This window comes from Cricetulus griseus (assembly GCF_003668045.3).
Source record: "Cricetulus griseus strain 17A/GY chromosome 1 unlocalized genomic scaffold, alternate assembly CriGri-PICRH-1.0 chr1_1, whole genome shotgun sequence".
Classification (NCBI taxonomy): Eukaryota; Metazoa; Chordata; class Mammalia; order Rodentia; family Cricetidae; genus Cricetulus; species Cricetulus griseus.
This window is the reverse complement of record NW_023276807.1, coordinates 1,352,411-1,369,889: the sequence shown is the minus strand read 5'-3', so window position 1 is coordinate 1,369,889 and position 17,479 is coordinate 1,352,411. Positions and strand designations below refer to the sequence as shown.

The window sequence follows — 17,479 nt, the reverse complement described above, 5'->3', positions numbered from 1 at the left end:
CTCTTTGTCCCCACCTGGCACCAATGGTTACCAGGCTAAGTGGGTGGGTGGCTATTTTTGAGCTGACCTACATACCTATTTGCCTCTTTATCTTTTTGTTATTGCACAGTTATTATGGGAGCTTTTCTGTAGGGCTCCACAGACCTGTGGTGTTTGCTGAAGGCTGCACAATGAGGCACGAGGTCTCACTGGCCCAGGAAGTTTGAAGAGTGTCTGGGGCTGGAAAGAAGGGCCTCAATAGGTCTGAAGAAGCTTCCCCAAGCTCTTCCCCAATCTTGGTGTACCAGCCCTGCAGGCAGAGAACCAGACTCACACTGGACAGTAGTATTACCTCTGCCAGCCTAAAGTGGTGGGTCTGGTTCCTTGGCAGGGTGACCCTATTCTGCAGCCCTGAACTGTGGCTTCCCTTCATGGATTGAATGAGGAAGTGAGGCCCAGAGATGAGTTGTGGGTAAAACTGGTTTAGGATTTATTGCTTTAAGTGTAGATGTACCTCCCCCTGCCCCCCAGCTCTGTTTATTTTACCTTTGTTCGGCCTCACTAAGGCCTCCCTCTCCAAGCCTTTTAATGGCTCCTTCTGGTCTTGAGAGCAAGTCTGACTCCTTACCTCAGCCTAGCAAACCTCCAGGGCAAACCCCTCCCTATCTGGAGATTCATCTCCCTCCCACAGCCCAGGAGGGGAAAAGCACATATGGTTCCAATTACCCCTGAAACACTCTTAAATTTTCCATAAGCACAGTATGCATGGCCTTGTGCACACAGCTTTGCAAGGTAATGTGGACCTCCAAAATCTATACAGCCACTAAGGTGGATCATAAAGAGAACACCGAGTGTAAGGAAATCATTTCCAGTGTTTTTAATCGCACTAAAGAGAGACAGCAACAGACTTGAGGTTGAGATGGGCAGTGACAAAACAGGTTTCTGGTGGCTGTCATCTGCTGCCTCTTTAGGAATCTGCAGCCTCCCATGAAATCTTTGGTCCCTGAGAAGAGTAGGGGGGAGTGTGAGATGATTTGCAAGCACTGTTCTTTTTTTCATTCAGAGTTCTCTCTCTAAGTGTGTGTGTTTTGCATGCCACAGTGTACCTGGTGGAGGTCAGATGACGAATTTTGGGGGTTGATTCTCCCCGCCCAACCTTGATGTGAATTCCGGGGATCACACTCAGGTCTTCAGGTTTGCACAGGAAAAACCTTTACTCAATGAGGGATCATGCTAGACCTTCAGTTGGATTTTTTGTTGTTGTTGTTCAATGGTGTTATAATTGACTTTGTCAGGATCTCTAGACCTTGTGGAATGGCATTCTTTCCCCTTGATCTCAATTCTTTTCCAGCTTGTTCCTCCTTTCCCATCAGTTACAGTCAACCCACTCTAGCCATGCATTTGATGGAATAATCTAGAGATGAAGTATGTTAGAGAATAGGCATGAGATGCATGCAAGAATAATTTTATGTAAGAGAGTTGAGCATCATTGGATTTTGGCAGAGGGGAAATAAAGAACCTACAACCTTTCCCCCATGGGTACCAAGACATGATTGTGTTTTCAGAGGTGCTTTCTATGGAATAGCTGGCACCCGGCTTGTCTTGAACCAGGGGACTTTCAGGAAGCCTTTCTCATGTTCCTTCCTTCATATTCCATTACCAGGGAATGCAGGACAGACAGTTTGGGACAGGCCTGTTTGTCTTAGAAGCAACAGCTTCTTATAAGTTTACAGCTTATATTGAAAAGATCCTGTCCTAGGTCTGTGCATTTTAACTTTTTCAGAGCACACACACACACACACACACACACACACACACATACACACACACACACACACACACACACAAATATATATTACTTGTGTGCATGAGTTTGTGCATGTGCACATGTATGCAGGTGCCTGTGAAAGCCAGAAGAGGGCGTTAGATTCCCTGAAGCTGGAATTGTAGGTGGTTATGAGCTGTCTGACATGACTGCTGGGAACCAAGCTTGGGTCCTCTGGAAGAGCAACAAGTGCTCCTAACCAACAAGCCATCTCTCCAGTCCTGCCAGATCTTATGTATTTTATTTATTTATATTTGTGGCACTGGAGATACAATGCTAGGCAAGGATTCTCTGAACTTTGTTTCCAGCCTGAACTCACAGGTTTGAATTACTGAACACCTCAACAGCTCCACAGCTCTTTGTAGACTCAGTCTCTGTGTTATATACATGAAGTATATATTCATGCAGTCAGTATTTGAACCAGTGCTGAATGGAGCCCGAGCCCACCCATGCATCAAGGTCAATGTGGAATCAGCAAGAAATCTTCCCTGATCACTCCCCAGCAGTTGGGAATTGTGCTTCCTTTGAACTTGGATAGCATTCATTACAGTCATAGAAAGTTCAAACTGGAAGGGGGATTTCCCTTCTTCACTTGAAGACACTGAAGGGGAAGTGTCTCAAGAACATAGAACAGGGAACCAGATCCCATGGTCTCTCTGTTGCAGCTGCCATCTCTTCAGAGAGCCCTTTCCCGGTCCTGGTTGCCTTCAACCTAGTCTGTTGTTTTCTCTCAAAGCACTGGCTCCATTCCTAATCACCAATGGCTTTATCCCTCCATGCCTGATGTATGCTTTTCTAGTCCAACTGCAATCTTCAGGAGGCTAGAATCTGCATCTGTTTTGTTCTGGATCGCCCAGTGCCTGGAGTTCCCAAGCAATAAGCAGGAAAAGAAAGAACACATGAGCATCCGCTGACCTGAGAACAGTTCTCTAAGGCACACCAAGCTTGGCTCAAAAGAAAAAAATAAAATAAAATCTGCTGAGTTGACAGGCCTGCAGGGCACCTTGCCAGAAGCTCCAAGGCCACACCCTGGCCAGAGGAGCTTAAGGTACAAGGGGAGACAAGACGTTGAAGCAGGGAAGATGTTTCAGCTTGGAAAGACACGCCCGACAAACTAAAGATGGAGTTTAGTTTGGTATGAATGGTAGATTGGGTTTTCGAGACCCCAGGTGGGTCTAACCGGACAGTGGTTACAATAAGGGAAACTGGCCTCAGTGTCTGTTGCAGAGAAGCTATTCATTGAAGTACAGTGCGTCCAAATGATGGAGAACCTGGAGGATGTTAAGGAAGGGGGGGTAGGAAGGGATTCAGCTCAGTGCTAGAGGGCTGACCTAACATAGGCAAGGCTCTGGGTGCATCCTCAGCATCACACTGACAAGAAGGGGAGGGTCTATGTGGAAAAGGTGTCCATGGCACACTATTAGAGGAAAAGAATGTGTACTATAATTCCGTCCCAGAGGGAAGAGAGAGAACACTCCCTTTCACGCGCGCGCGCGCGCGCACACACACACACACACACACACACACACACACACTTTAAAATAGGTCTCATAGCCCAGGCTAGCCTGGCATACTATGTGTAGCTTAGGTTGGCCTGAAGCTCACACCCACACACTCTTACACACATTGAGCAAACATGTAGGATGTAGGAGAAGCTGTTCACAGTTATCTCTGAGGGAGGGGCTTATACTTCATCCTTCTCGATGCTGGATTTTCAACCAGGAGCACATACTGCTTTTTTCTTTTCCCTTCCTCCCTCCCCCTTTCCTTCTTCCTTCTGATTCTTTTTAAAGATGTATGCTTATTTTTATTCATGTATACGTATTGTGCATGTGAGTGTAGAGCGTGTATATGTGGGTACCTTAAGGACCAGAAGAGGATGTTGGATCCCCGGAAGCTGGAGTTAGAGGCAATTGAGAGCCACCCAATGTGCAGGCTGGAATTGAACTCGGGTCTTCTAGAAGAGCATGCTCTTAACCATTGACTCATCTCTCCTCCCCACCCACCCATCTCTCCTCCCCACCGGCCGATCTCTCCTGCTTCATTCTTCTTTGTTTGAAATGGGATTTCACTCTGTAGCCCAGGCTGGTTTTTTTTTTTGTTTTTTGTTTTTTGTTTGTTGTTGTTTTTTGGCACTGGGCATCTACTCCAGGGTCTTCATCTCCCTGGGCAAGGGCTCTTACCACTGAGCACATACCCAGTTTACCAGAACATTCCTACTATTGCAGGATTGAGGGCAAGGGGTTAAGAGGTGGGCAGAAGGTGCTGAAATAGAAGCCCAGTAAGAAGTATTGCAAAGAGGGGACACTGAAGATAGGCTGTGGGGACAGTGGCATTGGGGGGTGTAGAGGGGGCTCATTTGAGGTATCTGACCTCCATGGAGCTAGTTGCCCTGGGCTGAAGCCTGCATGCCCATGCCCCATGTTAGGAAACTTTGACATTTGGAGACTGGCAAGAAAAGGAAGCAGGTCGACCTTTAGGACCCTACGGATTCCCTGGCTGTCAGCGCGTCTTTGGGTACAGAGCGTTCTGGCTGCTACAGGGAAACAAACAGATCTAGGAGGGGCTGAAGCCAAGCCTGGAGTGGAGGTCTGCCTTCTTTACCCTTGGTGGTGCAGTCCCCCTCCCGCCTGCTAGGGCAAGCTAGGCTCCCATCCAGGCAGGGGTGGGGGGATGGGGTTGGGGGGCGAAAGGCCACCACTTCTGGAGGTTCAGCCCCTTCCCAGGACCCGGGAGCAAAGGAAGCCAGAACAATGCAGTGTACCAAGGGCTGGTGGAGAGGCTGAGTGGGGGTGGAGAAGGCTTTTGGCTCAGATAAGCTAGTAAGAGCCTAAAGAAGGTCAAAGATAGGGGAATGTCCTGTGATTTCGAAGACAGCAGCCCATTTATCTCATAAACACTTGCTTGGAGCCCAGTGCTGACACTGCCTATGAGGAGCTGGATAAGAACTGTGCTTGCACTCTTATCTCCAAGGTCCCAGAGCTTCTGGGAGTAGCTGAGGCCTGCTCACAGGTGTCCAGTCTGCACCAGAGCCTTCTATCTAAAGAGGTGTCCTTACAAAGCAAAAAACTGAGGCTGGGGAACATGGTGCCTTGCCCATGATTGCCTGTTAGGAAGTGTAGAAACTTGGATGTGAACCTGGGTGTGCCTTCATCCTGTTATAATTTAGCTTCTTGGAGCTCAGGACACATTTTCCCATGGAAACAGTGCTGTAAGGAGTGGTGTGGCTACCACAGTGGCCAAGTTCATCCAGGCTGTAGCCGAATTAATTCTATGTTTCAATGTGGTTGTGGATGAATCAGGCTTCTGTGGGCCAGCCTGGAAAGCCACAGCAGAGTGCAAAAGCATTGGAGGGTGTGCCCCGCTGGGAACTCTTGCCCTTGGCACAGCAGCCAGACTCAGGGCAAGCAGGGGATCAGGAGGGCAGTTTTCAAGCATGGTGGGCTCTGGTGGTCTGAGGGGGTGGTGGGGCAGGACCCCAGTAGGGCTAACTGTTTCTCATGAGTGTTAGTTTTCATTGCAGGAATCTTAGTCTCTCTCTCTGTCTCTCTGTCTCTCTGTCTCTCTGTCTCTCTGTCTCTCTGTCTCTCTCTCTCTCTCTCTCTCTCTCTTTCTCTGTTTTCATCTTTTTGGATAGAGAGTTTCATGTACTCTAGGCTGGCCTCAAACTCTACATAGCCAAGGATGACCTAGAATTCCTGATCCTCCTGCCTCTATTCCCTAGTGCTGAGACCTCAGATGTGTGTCACCCTGCCTTGCCATCTCTCTGCTACCTGTCCACTCCATCCGATCATCTTCCATCAGGATCTAGGGTGCATTTCCACCACCAATGGGAGGCAATGTAGGATGTGAGTAGCTGAGAATTACTTGGGTAGTGTTGGGAGAGGTGAGTCTGGGAAGCTGCAAGAAGCCAGCCAAGCTTTTACAGACTTCATGCAACTGTTAATTGGGCGAGCATTTGCCTGGTGTGTCCTTCGCACTGTATCTCTTCTTGTCTTTCGTTCCTTATTTTTTTTTTTTAAAGATTTAGTTTATGTGTGTGAATGTCTTGTCTGTGTGTACATCTGGAACTGGAGTTACAGATGTTGTGAGCCGCCACGTGGGTGCTGGGAACTAAACTTGGTCCTCTGCAAGAGAAGCAGGTGCTCTACAGAATCATCACTCCAGCCTCCACTGTACTTATTATTTTCACAGAACGCCACAGAATCCTAGGCAAGAGTGATTATGCATCTCAGAATTTTAAGAGTAGGAAAGAGAATGGGGTAGGGGATGGGAGTGTGTGTGCCCATGGAGGCCAGAAGAGAGCATCAGATCACCTGAAATAGTTGTGAGCTGCCCTGTGTGGGTGCTGGGAATGGAACTTGGGTTCTCTGGAAGAGCACAAATATTCTTAACCACTGAGCCAACTCTCTAGCCCCTAGAAAGAATGAATCTGCTGGGTGGTGGTGGTGCACACCTTTATTGCTGGCACTTGGGAGGCAGAGGCAGTCAGATCTCTGTGAGTTCAAAGCCAGCTAGGGCTACACAGAGAAACCCTGTCTCAAAAAAAAAAAAAAAAAAAAAAAAAGAAAGAAAGAAAGAAAAGAAAAGAAACAAAATAAAACCTCCCCAAAAGGGAAAGAAAGAATGAATCTGTGTTCAAGAAGGCAGGAATCAGGCTAAATTCTGAGTAGCCATTAAGCAGGAAAACTAGGTCTGATAGAGGCAAGAACTTGCCAAGTATATTAGTGTAGGCTTCCAATATCTATCTAAAACCTACTGCTCCCAGATTTCCTGCTTGCTTCCTCAGTGAATCCTAGCCATCGCTTAGGGGTTTCTTACTCCCCTGGACTGCAGCTGGGCTGGGGAAGGGCAGTGGGTTCCTATTTTGCTGGCAGTAACAATGCCTGGCTGCCCCCTGGAATGAGGTTAGGCCTTCCTGATGCTGGGATTCAGAAGGACTGACGATTTCACTACCTGCTCTGGAGGAGGGGGGGTTGCTTCACAAACACTGTCTGCTCTGCCTGACCCCTTTCCCTTTCCCGGCCTCCTTCATCTTGCTGCTGTTGTTTTATTTATTTGACAGGGTCTCATGTAGTCCAGGCTGACCTCAAACTCAAAAAGCCAACGCTAACCTTGAACTCCTGGCCTTCCTGCCTCTACCTCTCAAGTGCTAGATTACAGACGTGCTATTCTCTTTTCTAAAATGCATTCCTAAGAATTTGATTGAGAAAATAATTGACATAGTAAACTGTATTTTTGAAATATGCAACCTAAGCTTTAAAAAGTTTAATTGGTGCATAATTTATGGGCTACGGTGTTGTATTTCAATACTTGTATACAGTGTGTGATGATTTAATCAGAGTAATTGGGTATCTGTTTCCTTAAGTATTTACCATTTCTTTGTGTTAAGAACAGTTAATATCCTTCCTACCAGATTTTTTTTTTTTCTTCAATAAAGACAGGGTCAGGAAGCAGAGGTGGTAGATTTCTGTGACTTCGGAGCAACCCTGGTCTATATATTGAGTTCCAGGACAGCCAGGTCTATATATAGAGACACTGTCTCAAAAAAAAAAAAAAAAAAAAAAAAAAAAAAAAAAAAAAAACCAAGAAAAGCAAACAAACAGAAGACAAGGTCTTACATATCTGAGACTAGTCTTGGACATGCTGTAGCTGAGGATGATTTTGAACTTCTGGTCACTCTGCCTTAACCTCTTGCATTCTGGGATTACAGGTATCAGTCATCACACCCATTTTCTGAAGTGCTGGGGTCTCATGCATGCTGGGCCGGCACTCTCTCTACCTGCTGAACTGCATCTTCAGCCCTCTGTGAAATGGTTGTTGTTCTTTGTTTGAGATAGGGTTTCATTACATAACCAGGCAGACATGCCTTGAACTTGAGGTCCTGCCTCAGCCTCCCAGGTGTAGTGAGAGCTAGAATTGCAGACACGGGCCACCACACCTAGATGTCTATTAGTTATTTTGAAACACGCAATTAGGTTTTGCCAACCATAGTTACCCTACCTGTCTTAGAACATTGGCTTTGTTCCCCCTACCCAGCTGCACCTCTGGGCCCTTTAGCCACGCTCTGTCCATCCCTCTTCAGCTCTTTGACTAGTTCTTACTTCTTCTTTGGTTTTCAGCTTACAGACCTCTTCCTTGAGGAATCAGATCTTTGCTCTATGCACACCCCCCAGGCCTCTGGGCTCTCTTTAGTAGAACCAGGAACCCAGGGAGTCAGTCATTCTTCCTTATTGCATGCCTGTGTTTGCAGCAGACTGTGTTGTCTCAGAGGGACAGAGTCCAGGGCTGCTTTCTTTTGTTGTGCACTTGACTTTGGCAGTTGCATCCGCATTGTTCCAGCTTGGTGCAGAGCAGGTGTTCAGTGTGCTGAACCCTTGGCTGGAGTAAAGGGCTTCCAGTGAGAGGCTGCACACAGAAGGCAGAGGGTGTGAACAGACAGCTTGCAATGACTTGAAAGAGAGGGGGTACAATCTTAACAGAGGAATCTGTAATCCAGAACTGAGGCTGAAAAGGATCGAAAATCCTCTCTGAACCAGAAAGCCTCTGCTGTGATGTGGTGTGCCTCCTAAAATTCTGTGTCCTGGAAGCTTGGTTCCTAAAGGGATTGGGCAGTGGAGTTTTTAAGGACCTGGGTAGAGCCTTGGGCTCAGATGGTAGAGTTTATCTTACAAGTAGGAGGCCTTTGAGTTTAGTCGCTAGTAGCACACAAACACTGGCACACAGCTGTAATCCCAGCACTTGGAAAGTGAAGGCAGGAGGATCAGAAGTTCAAGGCCACTCTTAGCTTCATACTCAATTGGAGATCAGCAAGGGATACAGGACATTGTGTGTCAAAAAAATAATTAAGTAGGGGCTGGAGAGACGGCTCAGTGGGTAAGAACATTTGACTCTTACAGAGGATGCAAGTTTAGTTTCCAACACCCACATGGGGGCTCACAACCATCTGTAAGTACAGTTCCAGGGCATATGTCACCTTCTTCTGACTTCACTAGGCACCAGACATGCACAAGGCACACACACACACACACACACACACACACACACACACACACGGAAACAAGAGGATCACTGGAGCATGTTGACCACCAGCGTAGTATAAGTATAAAGGAGTGGAATACACCAACAGCACAGCTTCAATATCTCAAGGCAATAAGGAGAGCTGTTATGGAATTTTTTTTTTCAAGACAGGGTTTCTCTGTGTAGCTCTGGACCCTGTCTTGGAACTCACTTTGTAGAACAGGCTAGCTTCGAACCCACAGAGATTCACCTGCCCCTGCCTCCCAAGTGCTGTGATTAAAGGCGTGTACCACCAATGTCCGGCTTTGGAATATTGCCTGAACTAGGCAAAGATGTGTTACTTTTGTTTATGTTGCATTTGTTTAATGATGTAAGGGTGTGTGTTTAATTATGTAAAGATGTGTTGCATCTGTTTCACCTTGCCTTCCTAAAGCACCTGATTGGTGTAGTAAAGAGCTGAATGGCCAATAGCGAGGCATAGAAAGGATAGATGATGCTAGCAGGCAGTGAGAATAAATAGGAGGAGAAATCTAAGCTCAAAAGAGAAGAATAAGAAGGGAAGAAAGACGAGCGAAGGAAGAGAGAATGAGGGAGACACTCCAGGTAAGTAAGCCAGGCAGGTGCCAGCCAGACATAAAGAAGCAGTGAAAGTAGAAGTACAGAAAGAAAGAAAGGTAAAAAGCCCCAAGGCAAAGGGTAGATAAAGAGAAACAGGTAAATTGAAGTGAAAAGAGCTAGCCAGAAATGTGCCTAAGCTAAGATGAGCATTCAAAACTAATAATAAATCTCCATGTCATGATTTTGGAACTGGTTAGTGACCTAAAAGAAAAGGCCTGGTACAGAGAGTGACAGAAAAAGGCAACCTGATGACCCTTTGGCCTCTGCATATTCATGCATAGTTGCACATACTTATACAGACATGTACACACATATGCATACACATATCACATAAATACCTAGCACACACATACACAAGTGTATAACACATGCATTTGCCACACAGGAATTAAAAGGGGGGGGCAGCAAGATGGCATTGTGGGTAAAATCACTTTCGGGACAAGCCTGAGAACCAGAGTTTGATCCTTAGAACCCATGGTGGAAAGAGAGAAGAGGCTCCCAAAAATTGTCCTCTGTCCTCCACACCCAATACTACGGTGTATACATGTGCACACAAATACACTAAATAAATACAATAAAAAAAAAAGAGAAGTGAAAGAAAGGACCTATTGCCTGGTGGCACTTGAGAAACTAAGACAGAAGAGTTGTCTCGAGTCCTAGGTTAACATGGGTTAGATGAAACTGTCACAAGTGAACAAAAAGTCTGTTGAGGCATGGGGTGTAGCTCAGTGGTAGAGTCTGTGTTTAGCATGGTAAGGCCTTGTATTCTGTCGGTAAGCATTCCTAAGATAGGACAAAACAAAACATTTAAAAGACTTGTATTCTCAAGTATCTTTCGAAAATTTTGAAGGTACAGGTTCAAGCTGGGTATTGGTGCCATGTTCCTTTAATCCCAGCACTCGGGAGGCAGAGGCAGGCAGATCTCTTCGAGTTTGTGGCCAGCCTGGCCTACAAATCGAGTTCCAGGACAGCCAGGACTGTTACATAAAGAAACTCTGTCAAAAAAACCCCAAAAACAAAAAAACCCCAAAAACCAAAAGCCAAAAATAATAGTAACAACAACAAAAAACCCCAAGCAAATAAAAAACCAAAACCAAAAATTAAAATGGATAAAAAAATAATGGTTCAACATTGATTTCTGGCATCCTGAAGACAGGAATTCATATGGATGCTGGTGAGTTCTTCCCATTTCCTGACCATTTTGTTATGAGGGACATGAAGTGTTCCTGTGTGACAGCATTATAACCTGGAAGATGTCATGGAGGTGGCTGGGACCCCACTCCGTAGTGGGAGACCGGAGAAACAGCTCTGCAGAGAAGCCAAGGCCGAGCCACAGCACTAGGACCCAGAGGCTGAGAGGGGAGCAGCCCCCACAGGATAAGTTCAGAGCCAGAACACAATGTTCTCAGCTCACCCACAGGAAACCCTGAAGAAGAGAAGTGCACACAGTGTCTGCTGGGCGTGTTCTACTCTTGGCCTTTTATTCTTTCTCCTAACCTCAGCCCTCACTTTCACATCCTGTAACCTGCAAAGCCGTCACACACCCCACCCCGCTGGGCTGGTCCCAGGCCCCCAGGGGCCCCAGGAGACCAATCAAGTCAGGAAGCCCAGGGTCTCTAACCTCGGTTTCCTGAATGAACGCTTTGTGGCGGAAACTTTTATAGTGCAGAAGGCAGGTTCAGACAAAGCTGTGCTTTTAGCCTTGGTGAGGGGAAACAGCTGATGGCTCTGTACCTCCTCCTCCCTTCCTCCCCAAGGCCAGGTCCCACCTGGGACCAGTGAAGGCGGCCACCGTTTTGGCATAAATCAGTCTGTGGAGCAGGGGCCACGTTTGCAGCCGAACAACCTGTGATGTGGTTCCTAGTTTTTATTTCCACCCATGCTATAATATGTTGTCCCATAGAGCTATTTTTATTGAATGAAAAAAACAAAACAAAACAAAACAAAAAAACCAAAAAACACCAAACGTCTGCAAAACCAGCGAGCCTGGTACAGGGAAGGACAAGGTGAACTTCTTCCTTCCCTGTAGCCTGCTAACTTCCTTTGTGGTCTGATGTCTCCCACACCCTGGGTGCTATATTCAGTCTTCATTTTTGCCTCTGTGTCTGTCTGTGTGTGTTCAGTGTTTTGAGACAGATTTCCAGGGGGCCTGGATGGGCTGGCCCCAATCATGGTAATGCTCCTGTCTCAGCCCCCTCGGAGTATTGTTATTATAGCTGTGAGCCTACACCTGGCTTTGTGTGTGGTTTTGGCCACAAAAGCATCACTTTAAAACCTATGCCACTTGTTCTAGTGTTTTCTTAGTGACTTCTCCAAGCATATGGCTACTCATTTGCCTTTGGGGACCTGAAAATGAACAAAAGAGAGCCCAGCAATTCCCAAGCAAGTGCTGATTGATGACTGACTGTGTTGATGGGAGGGGGTTCACAGGCAAGGCTCAGAGCTGAGTGACAGGCTGCACTTGTTACTTCTCCATTATGTGAGACCAGGGTCTCAGAGCCCAGGCTGGTCTTGAACTTATGTAGCTGAAGATGACCTTGAAAACCTGCCAGTCAGTGGTGGCTCAGGCCTTTAGGTCCAGAACTTGGGAGGCAGAGGCAGGTTAGTCTCAGTAAATTTGAGGCCAGCATGGTCTACAAAGTGAGTTTCAGGACAGCTAGGACTGTTACACAGAGAAACCCTGTCTTGAAAACCAACCAAACAATAACCCTCCCACAAAACAAACCAACCCCCCATCTTCCTACCTTTACCTTCTGAGTTCTGGGGTTACACATATATGCTGCCATACCCAGTTTTACTCAGTGCTGGGGGCTGAACCCAAGGCCTTGTGTGCATGCTAGGCAAACACTCTTCCTACTGAGCCATATCCCAAGTCTCACTTCTGGTGATAGCTTCTTTCTTTCTTCTTCTTTTCCTCCTCTTTCTATTTCTTCCATTTTTTTTTTCTAAGACAGATTTTTGCCTTGGCCAACCTGCTCGGTAGACCAGGCTGGCCTCAAACTCACAGAGATCCACTTACTTCTGCTTCCTGAGTACTAGGATTAAAGGCGTGCCCCACTATCACTTGGCTTGGCATCTTTTAAATATGCATTTTAAATTTTTTTTATTGTATGTGTATAAGTATTTTACCTGCATGTGTGTGTATACCCAGTGCATGCCTGGTGCCAGTGGAGGTGGGAAAATGACATCAGGTCCCCTAAAACTGGAATTACACATGGTTGTGAGCCACCATTTGGGTGCCAGGAACCAAAACCAGGTCTTCTGTTAACTGCCGAGCCTTGTCCCAGCCCTGGCCCCTGCCCAGGGCCCCCAAACATCATCTGGCTTCTGAAATAGGGGCTTAGCCATTGAAAAGAAAGAAGACATGGTTCTTCCAGGAAGCTCCCTTCATGGAGTCCTTCTGCTCTGGCCCTTTAGTTTACCCAACTACTGGCTGGCAAGTGGGTCTCTGTGGGTCCTCACTCCAATCCTATAAAGATATTTGACAAGGTGCTTTGCAGACTTGCCTAAGTTTTGGGATGCTGTTGTGAGAATTTTCTCCTGGAGGAAACACACACACACACACACACACACACACACACACACACACACACACACACACACAAAGTCCCCCCCTCTCCATAAGGACTCATAACACACAGTTCAATTTCACTCAGGCTCACCCTGGGAACCAATGTTTTTATTAGGGCACTTAGAAAGCATGGTGAGAGGGGTTACTGGCACATTCTTGGGTGACACTAAAGCAACACCAGAAGGTCAGCACACAGAATGCATGATGGCTTTCCATGGCAGTACAGATGGCGGCCTCCTTCCCAGAGTCCCCCCAGCCTGGATAACCTAGCCCCTCCTGAGAGACACAGAGGCCACATATAATTAGGCCAGAGTTGTACACAAATGGCAGGGAGGCGTGGCTGGACTCAGGTGAGGGTCCCATGATGAGCCCCGCCTCTCCTCGGGAGCTCAACTGTCAACAAAGCCAGCTGTGAGGATCTTTTGGCAGTGGGTTCAGCCAAGCTCCTGAAAAGGAGGTTCTGCCTGGCTTGGAGGACAGTCCTGTACCACAGATGCATGCCTGGGAAAGCAGTTCCTCTAAGTGGGCAAGTGGCTGCCTCTCCTGGAGAAATCCACCCAAGGGCCAGGGCGATAAAAGACCCAGGTTTTTAGTATTTTCCATCTTGCTGTGTGACTCATGCCTGTCTAAGGCTTCCACAGACTCATTTAAGGACAGCTTAGATCCAGCAAGGTATCTTAGCGGGTAAGTGTGTTTGTTGCCAAGCTTGATGATTTGAGCTCAGTCCCATGTATACACACAGAGGAAGGAGAGAACTAACTCCTCTATTGTCTTCATACCTTCCTATGTATGTGTGCTGCGCACGTGCGAGAACACACACACACACACACACACACACACACACACACACACACACACACACAGACACACACACGGGCAAATAAATGTAGTAAATGCAGTAATTGATTTCATGAGAGTTGGGCTGGGTACCCCTGAAAGGTGCTGAATCGCATCTTTCCAAAATCCACACGTGGAAGTCCTAGTCTCAGGGCTTCAGCACTGAGCAGCTCTGCAGTTAGATCTTGCCAGAGGAAATCAAATGCAAATAAAGCCTGTGGGTTCCTAGTCCAACTCTCTAAACAAAAAGGGGAGTGCTTGTGAAAGAGACACCCCACCCCCAGGGAAGACTAGAGGGGCACTGGGAGGGCTGGGCTACAGCTAGCCTAGCATGCATAAAGCCCTGAGCATTGCATTAGCTGGATGTGACTCAGGAGGTTGGTGGCGGGAAGACCACAGGTCATCATCAATTATAAACTGAATTTGAGCTGGAGGTGAGTGGAGGCATCTACAAAGCACATGGACTGCTCTAGGACAGCCTCCCCTCATCCTCAGAGGGTCCTTACTGACACACCTGAATTGTGAACTTTGGGCCTCCAGAGCTGTAACTTAAATTTCTGTGGTGTAAGTGGGTCGGTCTGTGACATGTTACAGTAAGCCCCAACTAAGACTGTCCCAAGATCTCTTTTAGTTCCTAGGCCCTGACTCTTCCTGGCTAGCCCTGCCACGCTTTGGTGGCTTCCTCCCAACCACATGGCCTTTCTTTTACCCCTTTCTCAGGGAGTAAATGACATGTGTGGGAAGTCCCTGGCACAATGCCCCACATGTAATCACGCCTTTCTATGTTAACTAGGGTGAGTGTCCTTCGTGTTCCCAGAGCTTGAGTATCACTGGTACCCAATACCACCACCTCTTACTCTATGCTAAAATAGAGGTGTGGCTCTGAGCCCAGGCTCTCCTGGTGGCTCCTGTCTTGGTGACTGAAAGCTCTTCCTTCCCACCTCAGCAGCTTTGAAATCTCCAAGTGCCCAGTTGGCACTTGCCAGAGCAGGACTGTAATGAAGCTCATTTTGGCCACAGAATCAGCAGGTTTAGAAAAACTGACAATGGCAAGTTGCTTCTCTGTCCTTGGGTAAGAAACTCTTTTGTGCCCGTGGTTGATTTGACTTCCCAGAGTTAAGTCAGAACTGCAGACCTCTGGGGTTCAAACCCAGTGCTCGTATCAGCTTAGTGATGGCACTTGTCGCTGGCAGGGCCTTGATGGGGCCTGACTCCCGGGCGGGGGGGGGGGGGTGTGTCTGTGTATGCAGACCTCTCGCTCCTCCACATCTTCTCTTCTGGCTCCTCAGAGTCCTCCTCCACGTGGAGCGATGGCATAGAAACTGATGTGTGTTTCCGGAGTCTGGGGTCTCTGGAGGCCACATCCCATGAACTCCTGTGGCTCCTATAGGGTCTTATTTCCCATCTCCAGGTATGTTGTCAGGATGTATTCTGTGAATGGGGCCACAGGGTGGAGTGGCCTGGAGTCCCCTCTAGGCAGTGACACAGGACTGGGATGGGAGTGTCCTAGGTTGTCTTTCAGCTGCTGTTTGTTTGAGCACCCTGACTTTGTGGGATGTTCCAGATGGGACTTTGCTTTTGAGGCTCAGTAAAACCAAGTGGGTATTGTGAGTCTCAGTTAGCCCCAGTATGACCTTGGGGTCTGCGGAACTGTTCGGAACTGTTCGTGTTCGTGTGGCTTACCTCCCGGTGGGTGCATGTCCAGAGACTTCTGAGAATAAGGGAGAGACGCCTGGGAGTTGATTGAGGCTTTCAGGGCCCCAGGAAGGGAGGAGGAGAAGCAATCTGGGGGAAAAACACAAAGTTGGCACACTCCTCTGAAGGCTGCCTCTTTTGCTGACTCTTGGCGGGGAGCCCAGAAGGGAGGATCCTTCAGTAATTCTCTCCCAGTTTAGGACTTACGCCTTTCCCCTAAAGCAAACAAATAACTGCAAAGCTGTGGTGCTGAGTTCCAGTGTGAGCAAAAGCACTGCTCTCCTCCAGGTGGTCTGTACTGGACCAGCCAGCAGCTCTGCCCCCAGCCCGGGGCCTGCTTCCCTAGCCTTTATGGCAGACTCTCTTGCATGCATCTCCTGGCTCTTTTGGTGGAAAGTAGAGCATGGGGAAGGTGCTCCAAACAATGTGCTGCTTGCTTCCTTCTCCCGAGATGCCGCACCACTCCCCTGTTTACATGGTGTTTTCCAGCTACACCAAGTGACTGGGAGTCCCACAGCTGTGGCCCTGACTTTGCACATGCTGTTCCCTGGACTTGGAACACTGGTTTGGCACCTTCCCCTCTGCTGGGTTAACTGGTGCATCTTTCTCATCCTAGGTTTATCATCAATAGGAAACTTGTCTTTGCCCCAATCTTCCTCATTCCCACCTCCTGGTCCTCTTGACTTCGGCAGCCTCTTGGACAAGCCCAGGCCCACAGCTATCACACTGAATTACTGCTCTTTTGTTCCAAACGGCTTCCAAATCTGACTACAGAAGAGTCACACTTGAGCCTGAAGGCTATTGAGCACCAGTAAAAAGGAGAGGAGGAGGCTGCAGTGTTTATGTGCTGTTCATCTATGTGTGTGTGTGTGTGTGTGTGTGTGTGTGTGTGTGTGTGTATGTATGTATGTATGTATGTATGTATGTATGTGTTCATGTGTGTACACATGCATGTGCAGGCCCAAAAGTGATGCTGGATGTCATCTTTTACTCATTGAGGCAGTCTTTCAAATGAAGCCAGAGCTTGCTGATCATGCTGGCCACCTTGCTCCAGGGACCTATCTCTGTCTTGAGTATGGAATTATAAACAGATCACCACATCTACAGGGGTTCTGGGGGATCAGCTCCTTAGGCTTATATGGCAAGGGCTTTACCCTGCGATCCAGCTTTTTAGCCTTCACCATATTAATTAATAATTAGTTAATTAATTAATAAGCAGGGTGTTTGTAGCCCAGGCTATCGTCAAACCCTGCTATGTAGCTGAGGATGATCATATTCTTAAATTTCTAAGAAAATCTATTTATGAGTGCACTATCTGTGTAAGCCAGAAGAGGGCATCAGATTCCTCTGGGACTGGAGTTGCAGATGTTTGTAAACTGCCATGTGGGTGCTGGGGATTGAGCCTGGATCCCCTAGAAAAGCTACCAGTGATCTTAACCATGGAGTCACCTCTCCAGCTGGGATCTTCCTACTTCCATGTCCTTAGTGTTGGAGAGATGCGCACCGCTATACCCAGTTTGTTTGATACTGGGGATGGAACCCAGGGCTTCAAACATCCTAGGCAAGCACTCCCCCCAAGCCATAGCCCCAGTTCAGCAGCCTGTACTTGAACTTGGCTTGACTACAAGGCACAGCCAGCCCTGGGAACTGTGGCCCCATGAATGGTTTTCATGGTGCTGTGTTGTAACCCAAGGTGTTGCACATGCTGGGTGAGCATCCTGCCAGAGTGGCTGCCCCAGCCCTACTTTTTATTTCTGCCTCTTGCACACTGCCAATGTCATATATGCCACAGTGTTTTCCTGTTTTCACTTCCCTCTCTCTAGCCTAGGACAGAAATTTGCTTACGCCCTTGCCCTTACCATGCAAAACCTCTGCCACCAGCTATTTTTCCTTTCCCATTGCCAGGCTGTGGGAACTGCTTATGTACTTTCCCC

At 47.6% G+C, this 17,479-nt stretch overlaps 1 long non-coding RNA gene across 1 annotated transcript; it reads left to right on the top strand.

Moving 5' to 3' along the window:
* Positions 1-14,682: 14,682 nt before the first annotated feature.
* LOC113832425 lies at positions 14,683-16,376 on the top strand. The gene is made up of 2 exons (XR_003479699.2): positions 14,683-14,922; positions 16,162-16,376. It is a non-coding gene; the product is annotated as an uncharacterized LOC113832425 (long non-coding RNA).
* Positions 16,377-17,479: the final 1,103 nt, after the last annotated feature.